At 46.3% G+C, this 16557-nt stretch overlaps 1 protein-coding gene across 1 annotated transcript in view; it reads left to right on the forward strand.

Annotated features, from left to right (window-relative positions):
* The first annotated feature begins 5397 nt into the window (after positions 1–5397).
* cdc42ep5 (CDC42 effector protein (Rho GTPase binding) 5) overlaps positions 5398–16557 on the forward strand; it is a 29601-nt gene continuing 18441 nt past the window's right edge. Inside the window, exon 1 of the mRNA XM_072246372.1 lies at positions 5398–5486. The gene's annotated coding sequence lies outside the window, so the exon portion shown is untranslated. The remainder of the gene's footprint in view (positions 5487–16557) is intronic.

Raw genomic sequence — 16557 nt, forward strand, 5'->3', positions numbered from 1 at the left:
TTTGCTGTCTTTCTGCACTACTTTTTTAATTTCTTAACATATTTATCATTTCATTAGGAGTTATTGGCCTATACTTCATTCTGAGTTTGAGGAGATTGGGTATATCACCAAAGGCACTCCCAAGTTTCTACAGATGTTCCGTGGAGAGTGTCACTGTCTGGGTTGTGAACTTGTTCAGCTCCATCATGGGCACTAGCTTCCATAGTATCCAAGAAGCCTTCAAGGAGCAATGCCTCAAAAAGGTGGTGTCCATCATTAAGGACCCACGTCACACAGTACATGCCTGGTTCTCGTTGCTACTGTCAGGAAGGAGGTACACACTCAATGATTCAGGAACAGCTTCTTACCTGCTTTAAGTGTGTGGTACTTTTAGATATTAGTTATACATTTATCTATCTCTCCATCCCTCTATCAAAAGTAGCAATCAAAAGTGTGAGTGATAAGGAAATTTGTGCGAGGGAGAGGGGAAATCCGGGAGGAGGGTCCTGCTGAACGGTTTCGACCCAAAATATCAACTGTGCTTTTTACCATAGGTGCTGCCTGGCCTGCTCAGTTGCTCCAGCATTTTGTGCTTGTCAGTATAAATATTTCTCTTTTTTTGTAATATGCATACTATGCATATAGAATGAAAAATTTTAATTCACATACTTATGATTTTATTTATTAATTTAAGGAAATACTTTATACTTTATTGTCGCCAAACAATTGATACTAGAACGTACAATCATCACAGCGATATTTGATTCTGCACTTCCCGCTCCCTGGATTACAAATATTAAAAATTTAAATTATAAATCATAAATAGAAAATAGAAAAATGGAAAGTAAGGTAGTGCAAAAAAACAGAGAGGCAGGTCCGGATATTTGGAGGGTACGGCCCAGATCCAGTTCAGGATCCGTTCAGCAGTCTTATCACAGTCGGAAAGAAGCTGTTCCCAAATCTAATATAATGAAATGTATTGGTTCCTTAAGGTTGTCATAGCCAGGGGTGGTAGTGTGGAGACCTATTAAATGCTCCCAATGCCGTGCGTCTCAAATAGCCTCTGATAACCAAGTCCAGATCCTGGCCATCATGCGTGGCTTAGCTACTAAGCCCAATGGAACCATTTCTACTGACAGAAGAAGGAACATAGGCGGGTTACCTGGATGTTGTCACTTCGGGCAGATGGGGCTCATCAGCTGTGGTTGGTAGCTTAGCTAGGAGAAGGAAAAATCTGTTCTCAAATCTTTGGAGCATTAAGGCTATATACCTGCTCAGGGGGAACGCTTCGGGAATAAGCCCCAAGGGAAAAATCCAGAGCTGGAGGCAGTCCTACGTTGAGTTCAACTCTGATCTGCTGGTGCCAAGCTGTACCGGTCTCTGCCGTCCCTTTGGATTCATCAGATGCGTGTTGCTACACTGCCAACAGCTTACTCTCCATAAAGTACTGTCCTGGCTTGGGGATCTAGACAGCTAGGATGAAACACCCATGGTTTACCCTGACAGAAGGAGCCTAACAATAATGAAATTTACTGCAACAAAGAAAATCTTTCATGTTTCATAAACTTTTCTCAACTGTCTTCATTATAAATCCATTGTCTATAAGCACTGACCAGATTAATTTCTAATGAATTAATTAATTTCTAAGATCTAATGAAAGATAGATCTTAATGTTCATTAGATCTTCAAAATGGTCCACTTCTAGTCTGTTTTTGGATTTATATTCGATTGAGTTCATAAGACTGAATCTGCGTTTGCTCTCAGCACTCCAATCTTGAAATGTTCCAACGATGTCAACAATTGACAGTTCTTTGAATTCTTCATTTCTGAGCACATCATTCAACATGTCAGTGAATGTTGTCATTGAACCAGTCCTAACTTTCTCAGAAAGGACAAATTTGAAATCACAGTAACACGCACAAAACGCTGGAGGAACTCAGCAGGCCAGGCAGCATCTATGGAAAAAGGTACAGTCAATGTTTCGGGCCAAGATCCATCGGCAGGACTGGAGGAAAAAAAGATGAGGCGTAGATTTAAAAGGTGGGGGAGGGGAGAGGGAAACACAAGGTGATAAAGTGAAAGCGGGGGGGGTGATTAGATTAGTTTATTTAGATTATGAGGACATGTAGTCCTCTTTTATTGTCATTTAGTAATGCATGCATTAAGAAATGACACAATATTCCTCTGGTGTGATATCACAGGAACACAGGACAGACCAAGACTGAAAAACTAACAAAAACCACATAATTTTAACATATAGTTACAACAGTGGAACAATACCATAACTTGATGAAGAACAGGCCATGGCACAGTAAAAAAGTTCAAAGTCTCTTGAATGTCCCATATCTCACACAGACGGGAGAAGGAAGAAAACTCTCCCTGCCATGCCCGACAACAGTCTGACTCTGAGTCGTCTGAAAACTTCGAGCCTCCGATCAGCCCTCCGACACTGAGTACCGAGCACCATCTCTATGCGAACGATTCAACCACAATCTCGGTCACCAGCAGCAGGCAAAGCCAGGAATTTTGGGGCCTTCCGTCTGGAGATTCTCGATCACCCAGTAGCAGCGGCAGCGAACCGGACATTTCAGAAATTTCTCCAGATGTTCCTCTGCTTCTCACGTCTGTCTCCATCAAATCAGAATTGTCCACAGCGTCCTACTTACAAATACGTTATCATTTCACCGGAGAGCTGAGCGCGCCGCCATCTTCTGCTCCCGCCTAAAGTAAAGAGCTGGGAATTTGAATGGTGAAAGAGATACAGGGCTGGAGAAGGGGGTCTGATAGGAGAGGACAGAAGGCCATGGAAGAAAGAAAATGGAGGAGGAACACCAGCGGGAGGTGATGGACAAGCAAGGTGGTAAGGTGAGGGAGGGACAAGGGGATAGGGAATGATGGGGGGGGGCAGCATTACCAGAGGTTTGAGAAATGGATGTTCATGCCATCAGGTTGGAGTCTACCAAGTCTGAATATAGGATACTGTTCCTCCTCATCGCAACAGTAGAGGTGGCCAGGAAAGGATATTTCAGAACGGGAATGGGAAGTGGAATTGAAGCGGGTGGTCATTGGGAGATTCTGCTTCTTCTGGTGGACGGAGCACAGGTGCTCGGTGAAGCCAGGTCTCCCAATCTATATCCCCATCACCAAGATACAGGAGGCCACGCCGGGAGCACTGGACACAGTATGTGACCCCAGTACAGGTGAAGTGATGCCTCACCTGGAAGGACTGTTTGGGGCCCTGAATGGTAGTGACGGAGGAGGTGTCGGGGCAGGTGTAGCACTCATTCCGCTTGCAAGGGTGAGTGCCAGGAGGGAGATCAGTGGGGAGGTACGAATGGACAAGGGAGTCGCGTCGGGTGCAATACCTTCGGAAAGCAAAAAGTGTGGGTGGGGAGAGTGGAAATGTGCTTGGTGGAGGGATCCCACTGGAGATGGCAGAAGGTCCAGAGAATTATCTGCTGGATGCAGAGACTGGTGGGGTGGTGGGTGAGGTCACGAAGAACCCTATCCTTGGTAGGGTGGCAGCAGGATGGGATAAGAGCACACGTGGACAAAAGGAACTCTATCCCTGGTAAGGAACTGTCGCACTGAGGCTACGCTCGGGTTGGATGAACTACAGCGTATATTCCGTCTGGGTAGCCTCCAACCTCACGGCATGAACATCGATTTCCCGAACTTCCGGTAATACCCCTGTCTCCTTCACCATTCCCCATCCCCTTTTCCCTCTCTCACTCTTGCCTGCCCATCACCTCCCTCTGGTTCTCCTCCTCCCTTTTCTATCTTCCATGGCTTTCTGACCTGTCCTATCATACTCCCCCTTCTCCAGGCCTGTATCTCTTTCACCAATCAAATTCCTCCCGGTTTCACCTACCACCTTGTATTTCTCTCTCCCCTCCCGCACCTTTTAAATCTACTCCTTAACTTTTTTGCTCCAGTCCTGCCGAACGTTCTCGGCCTGAAATGTTGACTGTACTTTTTTCCATAGATGCTGCCTGGCTTGCCGAGTTCCTCCAGCATTTTGTGTGTGTCGCTTGGATTTCCAGCACCTGCAGATTTTCTCTTGTTTGTGTTTGAAGTTACAGTATTGCTGCGATATTTTTGAGGCCACGCTTTCGTTGTATATAAAAGAAAATTCCACCTGCGTGGCAACAAAGGCTATGTGCATGGGAGCATGTCAGTCACTGTGCGGCTGCGCACCTGAGAGGGAACAGTGCTTATGAGGAAAGGGTGGGCAAGCTGGGACATTCTCTTTGGCGTGAGGGGGAGGTGACTTAATAGACTGCTGGGGGTGGTGGTAGAGGCAGATCCATCAGGGTCATTAAAGAGGCTCCCAGATAGGCACTTGGATGAAAGAAAAATGGTTATGTATCAGGAAAAGCTCTGATTAATCTTGGAATTGGTTAAAGTGTTGGCACAACATCATAGTCCAAAGGTTGGGGTGGGAAGAGGGTGAGAGGGAGGGACAAAGGAGAAGGCTTTCCCAGGGGTGATATGTGACGGAGGGGCGATTATAATATTTTATGTCTGCACTATACTGCTGCTTACACCATGTAATACAGTGAATATCAACCTCATCCTGATTGACCTCCTCTCTTTCCCTCCTCCGTCACCCTCACACACTCCCCCCATCCTCTGCTCTCTATGCCCTCATCCCCTCCCGAACCTTTTCTCATAGAATAGTACAGCACAGTACAGGCCCTTCAGCCCACAATGTTGTGCCGACCCTCAAACCCTGCCTCCCATATAACCCCCCACCTTAAATTCCTCCATGTACCTGTCTAGTAGTCTCTTAAACTTCACTAGTGTATCTGCCTCCACCACTGACTCAGGCAGTGCATTCCATGCACCAACCACTCTCTGAGTAAAAAACCTTCCTCTTATATCCCCCTTGAACTTCCCACCCCTTACCTTAAAGCCATGCCTTACCTTCTGCCACTCTCTCACCCTTCTCTCTCTCTCTTACTTTCTCTCTCCTCTCCTTCTTTCCTTTCTCTCCGTGCACTCTCTCCAACTCCCTCTCTCTCCCCTGATTCCCTTTCTTTCCCCCTCTCTGTCTCCTCAATTTCTCTTTCCTCTTTCTCTCTTCACACTCTCTGTCTCTCTCCCTTCACTCCCTTTCTTTGCCTGTCCCCTTCCCTCTATTGCACCCTCTCTGTCCCCCACTCCCTCCACTGTCTGTCTCTCTCTTTCCTCTCCCTCTCTCTTTCTCTATCTCTCTCCCCACCATCTCTCTCTCCGTCTCCCCCTCTCTCTTTCCCTCCATCTCTTCCTCCTCCCTGTCCTTTTGCCCCTCTCTCTGTTTTCTCTCTCCCCTCTCTCTGCGTCTCACTCTTTACCTCTTGGTCCCTTTGTTTGTCTTGCGCTCTCTCTCGCTCTCTCTCGCTCTCTCTCTCTCTCTCTCTCTCTCACATGCTCTTCCTGTCACCGATCACACAGACCTCCACTCCTTCCGATGTGCCAGCCATCCGCAGCTGTCTTGAACTCCTGCCAAGCAGCCAGAACTCAGGGTGAGGGGGCTTTGGGGGTGTGGGTGGTCACTCATAGAGGGTGGGGGTTGCTCTGTGGGGTGCAGGCTGAGTGGGGGAGAGATGGTGAAGGGGAAGGTGAGCACCTATCACCCTTTGATATCACTGCCAAGTATGGAGAGCAGGAAGTGAGCAGAGTTCGTCTCCAGGTCTCCGCTGGTGGGGGGGGGGGGGGTGTATGGTGGTGTGGGTGGTGGTTGGCTGTGGTCCACTGCAGAGGTGGAAGGGCTTGTGGGGGTTGATTTCAGGACTCAACTCTGACAGGATGCGTCCCAGATGAATCTCAGCCTCAGTGAGTACTTTCTTCACATACCTCCCCATCACACTGTGACATCCTCTTCAGTTTCCTGCCCTCCCACCTCCGTCTCTCTCTATCTGTCTACCCATCTCCCTGACTGCCTCTCTGCTCAGCTCTCCCTCAGTCTCCCCGTCTGCCTCGCTCCTCGGCTCCTGTCTCTATTATATGTTTCTCTCTCCAACTTCCTGTGTGTGTCAAACTCCCTCCCTCTCTCTTTACCTCACCTTATCTGTCGATCTCTCTCTGTCCCCCCCCCAACTGAATTTGTCTTTTCCTGCCTCCGTATCAGTCTGCCTCTCTTTCTCTCTCTTTAGGTTACTTTCTCTCTCTATCACTCTCTGTATTTCACTCACTTTCTCTCTCTCACCACCTCTTTCTGCCTCTCTCCCACTATTTCCCAAGAAAAGGAATCTGTAGACTGCCTACAAGATGACTTTTTAGAGCAGTTTGTAGTTGAGCCTGTGGCCCCCTGGATTGGCTATTCTGGATCGGGTGCTACATAATGGCCCAGATTGGATTAGGAAATTTAAGGTAAAGAAATCCTTAGGATCATAATATGATAGAACTGCAGCTTGAGAAGAAGCTGAAATCAGATGTATCATTATTACGGTGGACTAAAGGGAATTACAAAGGCATGAGAGAGGAGCTGGCCAAAATTGATTGGGAAAGAATACTGGCAGCAAAGGGTGGGATTTCTGGAAGCAACTTGGAAGGTGCAGGAGAGATATATCCTAATTAAGAAAAAGTATTCTAAAGGCAGGATGATGCAACCATGTCTGACCAGGGAAATCAAAGCCAACATAGAAGCAAAACAGAGGGTATTTAATAGAACAAAAATTCGTGGGAAATCAGCGGATTGAGGAACTTTTAACAATTAAAATAAGGCAACTAAAAAAGCCATAAGGAGAGAAAAGATGAAATATGAAGGTAAGCTCGCAAATAATATCAAAGAAGGTACCAAAAGTTTCTTTGAATAAATGAAGAATAAAAGAGGTGAGTGTAGATATTGCACCATTGAAAAATTAATTGGGAGAAGGAATAAAAGCCTAGACTATTTTCGAAACAGGGAGGAAATTTTAAAAAGTCCAAGGTGTCAAGGATCTTGGGGGACCTCATGCATGATTCCCTGAAGGTTAATTTGCAAATTTAGTCAGAGGTGAGGAAGGCAAATGCAATGTTAGCATTCATTTCAAGAGTACTGAAATAAAAAAGTAAGGATGTAATGCTGAGGCTTTATAAAGCACTGATGAGGCCTCACTTGGAGTATTGTGAGCAGTTTTGGACCCCCTATTTAAGAAAGGATGTGCTGACTTTGGAGAGAGTTCAGAGGAGGTTCATGTGAATGATTCTGGGAATGAAAGGGTTAACATGTGAGAAGCATTTGATGGCTCCTGGCCTGTTCTCATTGGAATTTAGAAGAATGAGGGGGGATCACATTGAAAGCTATCAAACATTGATAGGTCTGGATAGAGTGGATGTGGAGAGGCTGATTGCCACGGGGAGGAGGGAGTCTAAGACCAGGGGGCTCAGCCACAGAATAGAGGTATGTCCTTTGAGAATGGAGATGAGAAAAACTTTCTTTAGCCAGAGGGTTGTGAATCCGTGGAATTCTTTGCCGTGGGCATCTGTGTAGGCCAAGTCATTAGGTATATTTAAGGCAGAGTTTGTTAGGTTCTGGATTAATCACAATGTCAAAGGTTACGGGGAGAAGGCAGAAGAATGGGGTTGAGAAGGTCAATAAGTCAGACATGATGGAATGGCAGGGCAGATATGATGTGCCAAATGGCCTAATTCTGTTCCTAAGTCATTTTGGTCTATGGTCTCATGGTCAATTTCACTCACTTTTTCTCTATTTCACACCTTCTCTCTCTCATTCCCTCTTTCTCTCTATTTCCTGCACTTAATCTCTCTCTCCCTCCCTCTCATTCTCTCTCTCTCTTTGCCACTCAGCCATTTTCTCCAGCTATGTGTACCTTTCTGTCTCCCGCTCCCTGTCTCCCTCACTACTTGCTTTTACACTGTACAACCATCTCCATACCATGTCTCTCTCTCTGCTCCCCTTCTCACATACCCTGTTTACCTTTTACGTGTTGTATCTCCACCTCCATTCTCTTTCTCTGTGCATCTCCGTCTCCTCTCTCTTTCAGTTCCTCTTTTCCTCATTCTCTCTTTTTCTCTCTCCATCTCTCTTCCTCCCTTGCCACACATCTCTGCACCTTTCCCTCTCGCCCCTGCAGAGAAAACCTTGTAACAGGGAAGGGATTATACTCACAGAGTCGTACAGCACAGAAGCAGGCCCTTTGTCCCAACTGGTCCACGCTGACCAGTATGCCCCTAACACGTTAGTTCTGTTTGCCAGAGTTTGGTCCACGTCCTTCTAAATCTTTCCGATCCATGTACCTGTTCAAATACTATCTGAATGTTGTTAAAATACTTGGCTCAACCACTTTCCCTGGCAGCTCATTCCACATGCATATCGTCCCCACCGCCCCCCTTTAAAAAAAGTTTGCTCCTGGATTCCCATTAAATCCTTGCCCTCTCACCTTAAACCTGTGCCCTCTGGTTCTTGTTTCGTCAAGCTTCAGGGTGAATGACTGTGTGTATTTACTCTATCCATGCCCCTCATTGTTTATACATCTCTATAAGATCGCCCCTCGTGATCTTATACCTCTTTGTAATGTCACATCTCAGTCTCCGATGGCTCAACCTGCTCTATCTCTCTTTGCAACTCGAACCCTCAGTGCAAGGAAGGATTAGCAGATTGAATTCCGAGACGTCAGTGTGGGGGTTGCCTGAACAGCAGATTAAGCACTCCAGCCGTTCCTCTCTCGAGATGCCCCTGCACATTTATGGTCTTCTGCTGCTGTAGCCCGTCTACTTCAAGGTCTGATGTGCTGTGCATTCAGAGATGCTCGTCTGCACACCACTGTTGAAATGGTTGTTTGAGTTGCTGTCGCCTTCCTGTCATGTGGAATGACCGGAAGAGTTTCAGCCCAAAATGTCGACTGCTTATTCTTTCCCATAGATGCTTCCTGGCTTGCTGAGTTCCGCCAGCATTTTGTGTGTGTTAGTTGAAGCATTCTTTCTTGTGTTTTGTAACTCCGAGACATTAAACTAATTCAAAGGAAGGCATGGAGGTTCGAAAATGTGGGTCTAACTTTGGGTTTACTTCAAGTGAGACACGCCCATATCACCTGGTAGAATGATGATGTATGCAGTTCACGTATTTATACAAATGGCCCATAATGAATTATTTTAAAGGAGCAAGAATGCTTAAATCAACCATTATCTATACATACCAAATTACTCAAATATAACTGAAATACTAAATGCGCAACACGCTTGCTGGATGATTTTTGATTCATGCACCATCCACTGTAAACTCTAGAGACTGTTGTGCGTGAACATCCTAGGAGATCAGCCGTTTCTGGGGTACTCAAGTCACCTCATCTGGCACCAATTTGATCACATTCCTTCCCCATTCTGAATGACAACTGGACCATGTCGACACGCTTTTGTGTAAACACAAGGAATTCTGCAGATGCTGGAAGTTCAAGCAACACACATCAAAGTTGCTGGTGAACACAGCAGGTCAGACAGCATCTCTAGGAAGAGGTACGGTCGAGGTTCGTCCCGAGAGCAAACGTCCCGAGAGCAAGCTGATTAGATATTTATATTAACGAGTAAGTGTACAGATGTACCTAATAAAGTTGTACTGAGTGACAGCAATGAGTAAATAGAGGTGCTTGAGAAACCCAATGATCTTTGGAAAGGTGCAGAGGCCTGGAGTGCTCATGACAGATAGGGTGGGGAAAGAAGCGTGGGGCACATTTGCCTTTGTTAGTCAAGGCATAACAGTCGGGAAGTTACACCAGTTTTATAAAACCCTAGTTAAGCCTCATCTAGAGTATTGCATTCAGTTCTGGTTGCCTTATTGGAAGTGAAATTGGAATCGGCTTACTATTGGCACTGAAATAAGACCATAAGAGCTAGGAGCAGAACTAGTCCACTCAGCCCATCTAATGGGGTCTGCTCTGCCATTTCATCATGGCTGATTTATTACCCTCTCGACCCCATTCTCCTGCCTTCTCCTCGAATCCCTTCCCAGTGAGGATCTCACCTTGGTCACCATTAAACCAGACTGTAGCAGGCCAGACATGAAGCAGAGACCGGTTGTCATCGAGGACGTCTTCGCAAGGCAGTGCCTCAGGAAGGCAACATCCATCACTAAGGACCCTGACCATTCAGGACATGCCCTATTCTCATTACTACCATCAGGGAGGAGGTACAGAAGCCTGAAGCTACACACTTCATAATTCAGGAATAGTTTCTCCTGCTCTGCGCTCAGATTTTGGAGCAGCCCACAAACACTGCCTGACTATTTTGCCCTGTTTTGGCACTTAGTTAATATTCTTCTTGTAACTTGTAGTACTGATGCCACAAATTGACAAATTTCCTGGGGTATGTGAGTGATACAGTGAAAATCTTGCCTTGCACACTGTTCATACAGATCAGATCATTAAACAGTGCATTGAGGCAGAGCAAGGTAAAACAATAACAAAATGCAGATTAAAGTGTCACAGTTACAGAGAAAGTGCAGTAAGGTGCAAATCATAAAGAATGAAAGTAACACACACTAAATGCTGGTGAACGCAGCAGGCCAGGCAGCATCTATAGGAAGAGGTACAGTCGACGTTTTGGGCTGAGACTCTTCGTCAGGACTAACTGAAGGAAGAGATAGTAAGAGATTTGAAAGTGGGAGGGGGAGAGGGAGATCCAAAATGATAGGAGACGACAGGAAGGGGGAGAGATGAAGCTAAGAGCTGGAAAGTTGATTGGCAAAAGGGATACAAGGCTGGAGAAGGGGGAGGATCATGGGACGGGAGGCCTAGGGAGAAAGAAGGGGGAAGGGCAGCCCAGAGGGAGATGGACAGCAGGCAAGGAGTGATTGTGAGAGGGACAGAGAGAGAAAAGGAAAAGGGGGGGGAGGGAGAGAGGATAATAAATAAATAAATAAATAAATAAATAAATAAATAAATAAATAAATAAATAAATAGATAAATAGATAACGGATGGGGTACGAGGGTGAGGTGGGGCATTAACGGAAGTTAGCGAAATCAATGTTCATGCCATCAGGTTGGAGGCTACCCAGACGGAATATAAGGTGTTGTTCCTCCAACCTGAGTGTGGCTTCATCTTTACAGTAGAGGAGGCCGTGGATTGACATATCAGAATGGGAATGGGATGTGGAATTAAAAATAAAGAATGAAAGGTTGGTTTTGATGAAGAGCCCTGGCCTGACATATCAGCACTTTATTCTTCTCCATAGATGCTGCCTGACCTGCTGAGTTTCTTCAGCATTTTGTGTGTCTGAATCATGTTTATTATCACTGGCATATGTTGTGAAATACGTTGTTTTGTGGCTGCAGTACAATGCAATACATAATGATAAAAAACTATAAATTACAATAAGAAATATATATCACTGTAATTTATATATATAGTATATATTTTTTTCTTAATGTGCAAAAATTATATATAGATATATAAATAAACAGCATATTTACACACACACAAACACAATACCGCACAAAAGTCTTAGACACATGCATGTAGCTAGGGAGCATAAGACTTTTGCACAGTACTGTATTTGTCAACGTGGACCGGAGGGCAACTTTGTAAATCTGGTGGGAGCAAAGGAGATTGGGAATGGCGAGGGTGGAATGCCACAGTAGTGGGTGGCAGAGAAGGAGTGTCGGGTGCGGGGTGGCGGGTTGGTACTGTTGCAGACATGCCCAGCTTTGAGACACTAGGCAAGATAATTTGATTCCAAACAATTGGTTTACTGATCATTACAGGATGTCCCTCTGTTGCTTCCTGCTCCTTCCCCTCTCGCTTCTCCCTTTCCCAACCACGATTCCCCTCTCCCTGCCCATAGAGCCATAAGACCAAAAGACATAGGAGCAGAATTAGGTCATTCAACCCTTTGGGTTCTCATCTCTGTTCTAAAGCAACGTCCCTCTAGTTTGCGACTGTGCCCTCTGGTCCCAGACTCCCCCACCACATCCTCTCCACATCCACTCTATCGTGGACTTTCAAAATTCGATAGGGGTGTCTCAGTGAAACCTCTTTCTTCTGAATTCCAGTGAGTACAGACCCCAGAGCCATCAATCACTCCTCATACAATCAGCCTTTCATTCTCAGAATCCTTCTGATCAGTCTGCACTGTCAACGCATTCTTTCTTAAATAAGGGGCCCCCTTCACACTCTCAGTCCACAGTTGAAAATCATCATTCACATCTGTCATTTTTTGCAGCAGCAGCAGCACAGTAAATAAAGGCATCCGTTAGTCTTGCGAGACCATGGATCTGTGCCTGGAAAGTCTTCACTCTCCAGGGCGCAGGGCTGGGCAAGGTTGTATGGAAGACCAGTAGTTGCCCATGCTGCAAGTCTCCCCTCTCCGCGACACCAGTGTTGTCCAAGGGAAGGGCATTAGGACCCATACAGCTTGGAACCAGTGTCGTCGCAGAGCAATGTGTGATTAAGTGCCTTGCTCAAGGACACAACACGTTCCTTCGGCTGGGGCTCGAACTCACGACCTTCAGGTCGCTAGTCCAATGCCTTAACCACTTGGCCACGTGCCCACACAGCAGTACAGTACAATACATAAAATTACAACAGTACTGTATATATCAATATATAGTCCTGTGCAAAAGTCTTATTTATTTATTAATTGCAAAAGTCTTATTTATTGATTGATCGATTGATTGAGATACAGCACAGAGAAGGCTCTTCCAGCCCTTCCTCCTGTGCAGCCCATCTATCCCCTGATTTAACCCCAGCCTAATCATGGGACAATTTACAATGACCAATTAACCTACCAAGCGGTACATCTTTGGACTGTGGGAGGAAACCAGAGCACCTGGAGGAAACCGGCATCATCACAGGAAGGCTGTACAAACTCTTTAGAGGCAGCGGCGGGAATTGAACTCCGGCTGTCTATACTGTAAAGAGTTGTGCTAGCCACTAAGCTATCATGCAACCCCATATACATACGTAACGGAAAAAGGGAGCAAAGCAGAAAACAAATACGGAGGTAGTGTACATGGATTCGTTGTCCTTTCAGAAATCTGTGTCATTTAAAACGGGGTGGATTGCAAAGCTCAGTGCAGTGGACTGTGCTAGAAAACTCTTATTGTTGGAGTACAGGAAGGAAGTAGCGAGCTTATTAACATGGCAAAAGCCCACAAACTTTCTCTTAATGTTAACAACTGAGCTGCTGAAAGGGTGGTGGTGGGTGGAGGCAATGCACACACTCCCGTCTGCATCAAAAGGTGCTGGGGTTGAGAGGGTTGACAGATTCAGCTTCCTAGGTGTGAACGTCCTGTGCTGGATCCAGTCACGTCAATGTTACAGCCCCGGGACCTCACCAACGCCTCGACTTCCTCAGGAGGCTAAAGAAAATCCCCTGTCCCCTGTCGACGCTTACCACGTTTTAATTGTTGCACCATCTGTCTGGATGCATCATCGCCCGGTGCGGGAACTACATGATTGCAAGAAACAGCTTCGCACATCACGGAAACCAGCCCCCGCTCCGTGGACTCTGCCTACACTTCCCGCTGTATCAGGAAAGCAGCCGGCATAATCAAAGACCCGACCGACCTCAGAGACTAGCCTTCCCCATGTGGACTCTGTCTACGCTTCCTGCTGCATCAGGAAAGCAGCCGGCAAAGTCAAACACCCCACCCTCCCTGAACATTCTCTCTTGTCCCCTCTCCCATCAGGCAGAAGATACAAAAGCCTGAAAGCCCGTCCCACCAGGCTCAAGGATTGCTTCTACCCCACTGTTATCAGACTCCTGAACAACTCATATATGATAAGATGGTCTCTCGGCCTCAAAATTAATAATAGGGGTCCTTATTAAATCTCTCCCGCCTCACCTTAAACCGGTGCCCCCTTATCCTCGATTCTCTAATCCTGGGGAGAAAGACTGTGTGCATTCACCCCCTCTAGAGTGTATGTCTTTTCGTTGCAGTGAGGGGGGTTGTGGGGGAGAACCTGAGGTGGAAAATTCCCCCACCCGCCGAGGTCAGTGTTGATGGTCAGTTGGACCTAGACTCCCCCACGACAGAAAACATGATTCGCACTTTTCAATATTCATTAGGTTTCCATGAGATCCCCTTCATCCTTCTGAATTCCAACAAGTACAGGCCCGAAGCCCTCAAACACCCCTCATACATTAACCTTTCATTCCTAGGGTTGCTCTTGTAAGCCTCCTCTGGACTCTTTCCAATACCAGCACTTCTTTCCTTAGATAAGGGGACCAAAACTGCTCCCAGTACTCCAAATGTACTGACCAGTGCCTTATAAAGCCTCAGCTTTACAACCTCGCTCTTATATCCTAGTCCTCTTAAAATGAATGTGAACATTGCATTTGCCTTCCTCACCGACAACTCAACCTGCGAGTTAACCTTTAGGGAATCCTGCACTAGGAATCCCAAGTCCCTGTGCACCTCTGATTTCTGAGTTTTTTCCCTCTCATCTCCCTGATCAGCTGTGGAGTATTGATTGGAGGCGGGGGTGTGGAGTCCATAGTCTATTCCCGCCTTCCCTATCCCATTTCTCTGAGAGATTGTTGGTTCCTCGAGCGGGTCCCAGAATGGAGGGGAGATGTCGGTCCTGAGAGATTGTACCCCAAGCTCCTCCAATGAGTACTCTTTGCTGCTGTCCCCACCTCTGTTCCTCCCTGACAGATGTCCACAGTGGAGCGTTGCTTAGGGAAGCTGAACTCGTCCCCTCCATCTCCAGTGGCAGGGTTAGGAAGATCGGGTGTGCTCCCACCTGTCGATAGAGATCTCTCACTGTGACTCTCCCTCTCTGTCTCTCTCTCTCACCCTATGACTCTCTCTTTCTCTCCCGCTCTGTGTGTGTCTCTCTCTCTTCCTCTCTCTCTCTCTCTCTCTCTCTCTTTCCAATCGACTGTTCCTAACTTCCCCACAATGACGGGAAGCAGCTGTGTCTGGAGCCGGGGCCTTCACCAATCTTTCCCAGTTTCACAATAAATAAGCATCGAAGGCCTACGGCAGGGAGTCACAGGGAGAGACCAGTGACACAGGTCAGAGGGCATGACAAATTCTGTCCCTCAGACCGTCTCTCTCATGGGGAGATCTGTACACTGACCGGCATCTCTTAGTCCCTTTCTCGCAGGGGGAGATCCATACACAGACTGGAGTCTCTCAGGGCAAGATCTATACACTGACCAGAGTCTCTCAGTCCCTCTCTCTTAGGGAGATATCTTTACATTGACTGCAGTCTGTCAGTTCTCTGTGTGTGTATTTTTGTGATAATGAGTATTTTCATCTATGTGAGAATGTATGTGTGTATATGAGAATATGTTTGTGTGAGAGTATGTCTGAATGAGGACTACATGTCATGTTAGACCATAAGGGATAAGAACAGAATTAGGCCATATTCCCCATCGAGTAAACTCTGCCATTTCATCTTGATTGACCCATTTTCCCTCTCAAAGCCATCCTCCTGCCTTCTCCCCGTAACTTTACATGCCCTGATTGATCAAAAACCTTTCAACCTCTGCTTTAAATATTCTCAATGACTTGGCCTCAATAACTGTCTGTGGCTAAAGAAATTCCGCCTCATCTCCATTCTAAATAGATGCCCCTCTATTCTAAGGCTGTGTCCTCTGGTCCTAGACTCCACCACTACAGAAAACATCCTCTCAATGTCCACTCTATCTGGGCCTTTCAGCATTCAATAGGTTTCAATAAGAACCCCCCCCCCCACCCCCGTTCTTCTCAATTCCAGTGAGAACAGGCCCAGAACCTTCAGTCGCTGCTCATAACCCTTTCATTCCCGGAATCATTCTTGTGAACCTCCTTCGAACGCTCTCCAATGTCATCGCATTGTTTTTTAGGTAAGGGGCCCAAGACTACTCACAATATTCCAAATGAGGCCTCACCAGTGCCTTATAAAGCCTCAGCAACACACCTTTGCTTTTATATTCTGGTCCTCTCAACACGAATGCTAACATTGCATTGGCCTTCCTTATCACTGACTCAGCCCGCACATTAACCTTTAGGGAATCCTGCATGAGGGCTGTCTCGTCCCCTTGCACCTTGGATTTCTGAATTTTCTGCCTGTTTAGAAAATAGTCCACACTTTCATTCCTTCTACCTAAGTGTATGACCATGGACTTTCCTAGCAATGTAATCCATTGGCCATTTCTTTGCCCATTTTCCTAATTGGTCTAAATTCTACTGCAGCATCTCTGCTTCCTCAACACTACCTGCCCCTCCTGGAAACTCGGCAGTAAAGCCATCGGTTCCAAGGTCCAAATCACTGAAGTGCAACGTAAAAAGAAGCGGTCCCAACACTAATTCTTGCCAAACACCACTAGCCACCAGCAGCTAATCAGAAATGGCTCCCTTTATTCCCACTACTTGTTGTTGCTGTTCCTTTTCGTGCCTTGTGGTGCATCTGGTGGTATATTTGCCGTTTCCGTAGCCTCTGAAAGTTTTGTTTGGCCCACTAATTTTTAGTTCTATTGTATGTGCCCTCTCTTTTCCAAGTTCAAAGTAAGTTTATTATCAAAGTATATATATGTCAGCATATGTCAGTTTAGATGGGGCAGAGTTTGTAAAGTGTGTCCAGGACGGATTCCTGTCACAGTATGTGGACAGGCCGACTAGGAGGAATGCCATACTAGATCTAGTACTTGGTAATGAACCAGGTCAGGTC

Source organism: Mobula birostris, chromosome 29, assembly GCF_030028105.1.
Source record: "Mobula birostris isolate sMobBir1 chromosome 29, sMobBir1.hap1, whole genome shotgun sequence".
Taxonomy (NCBI): domain Eukaryota; kingdom Metazoa; phylum Chordata; class Chondrichthyes; order Myliobatiformes; family Myliobatidae; genus Mobula; species Mobula birostris.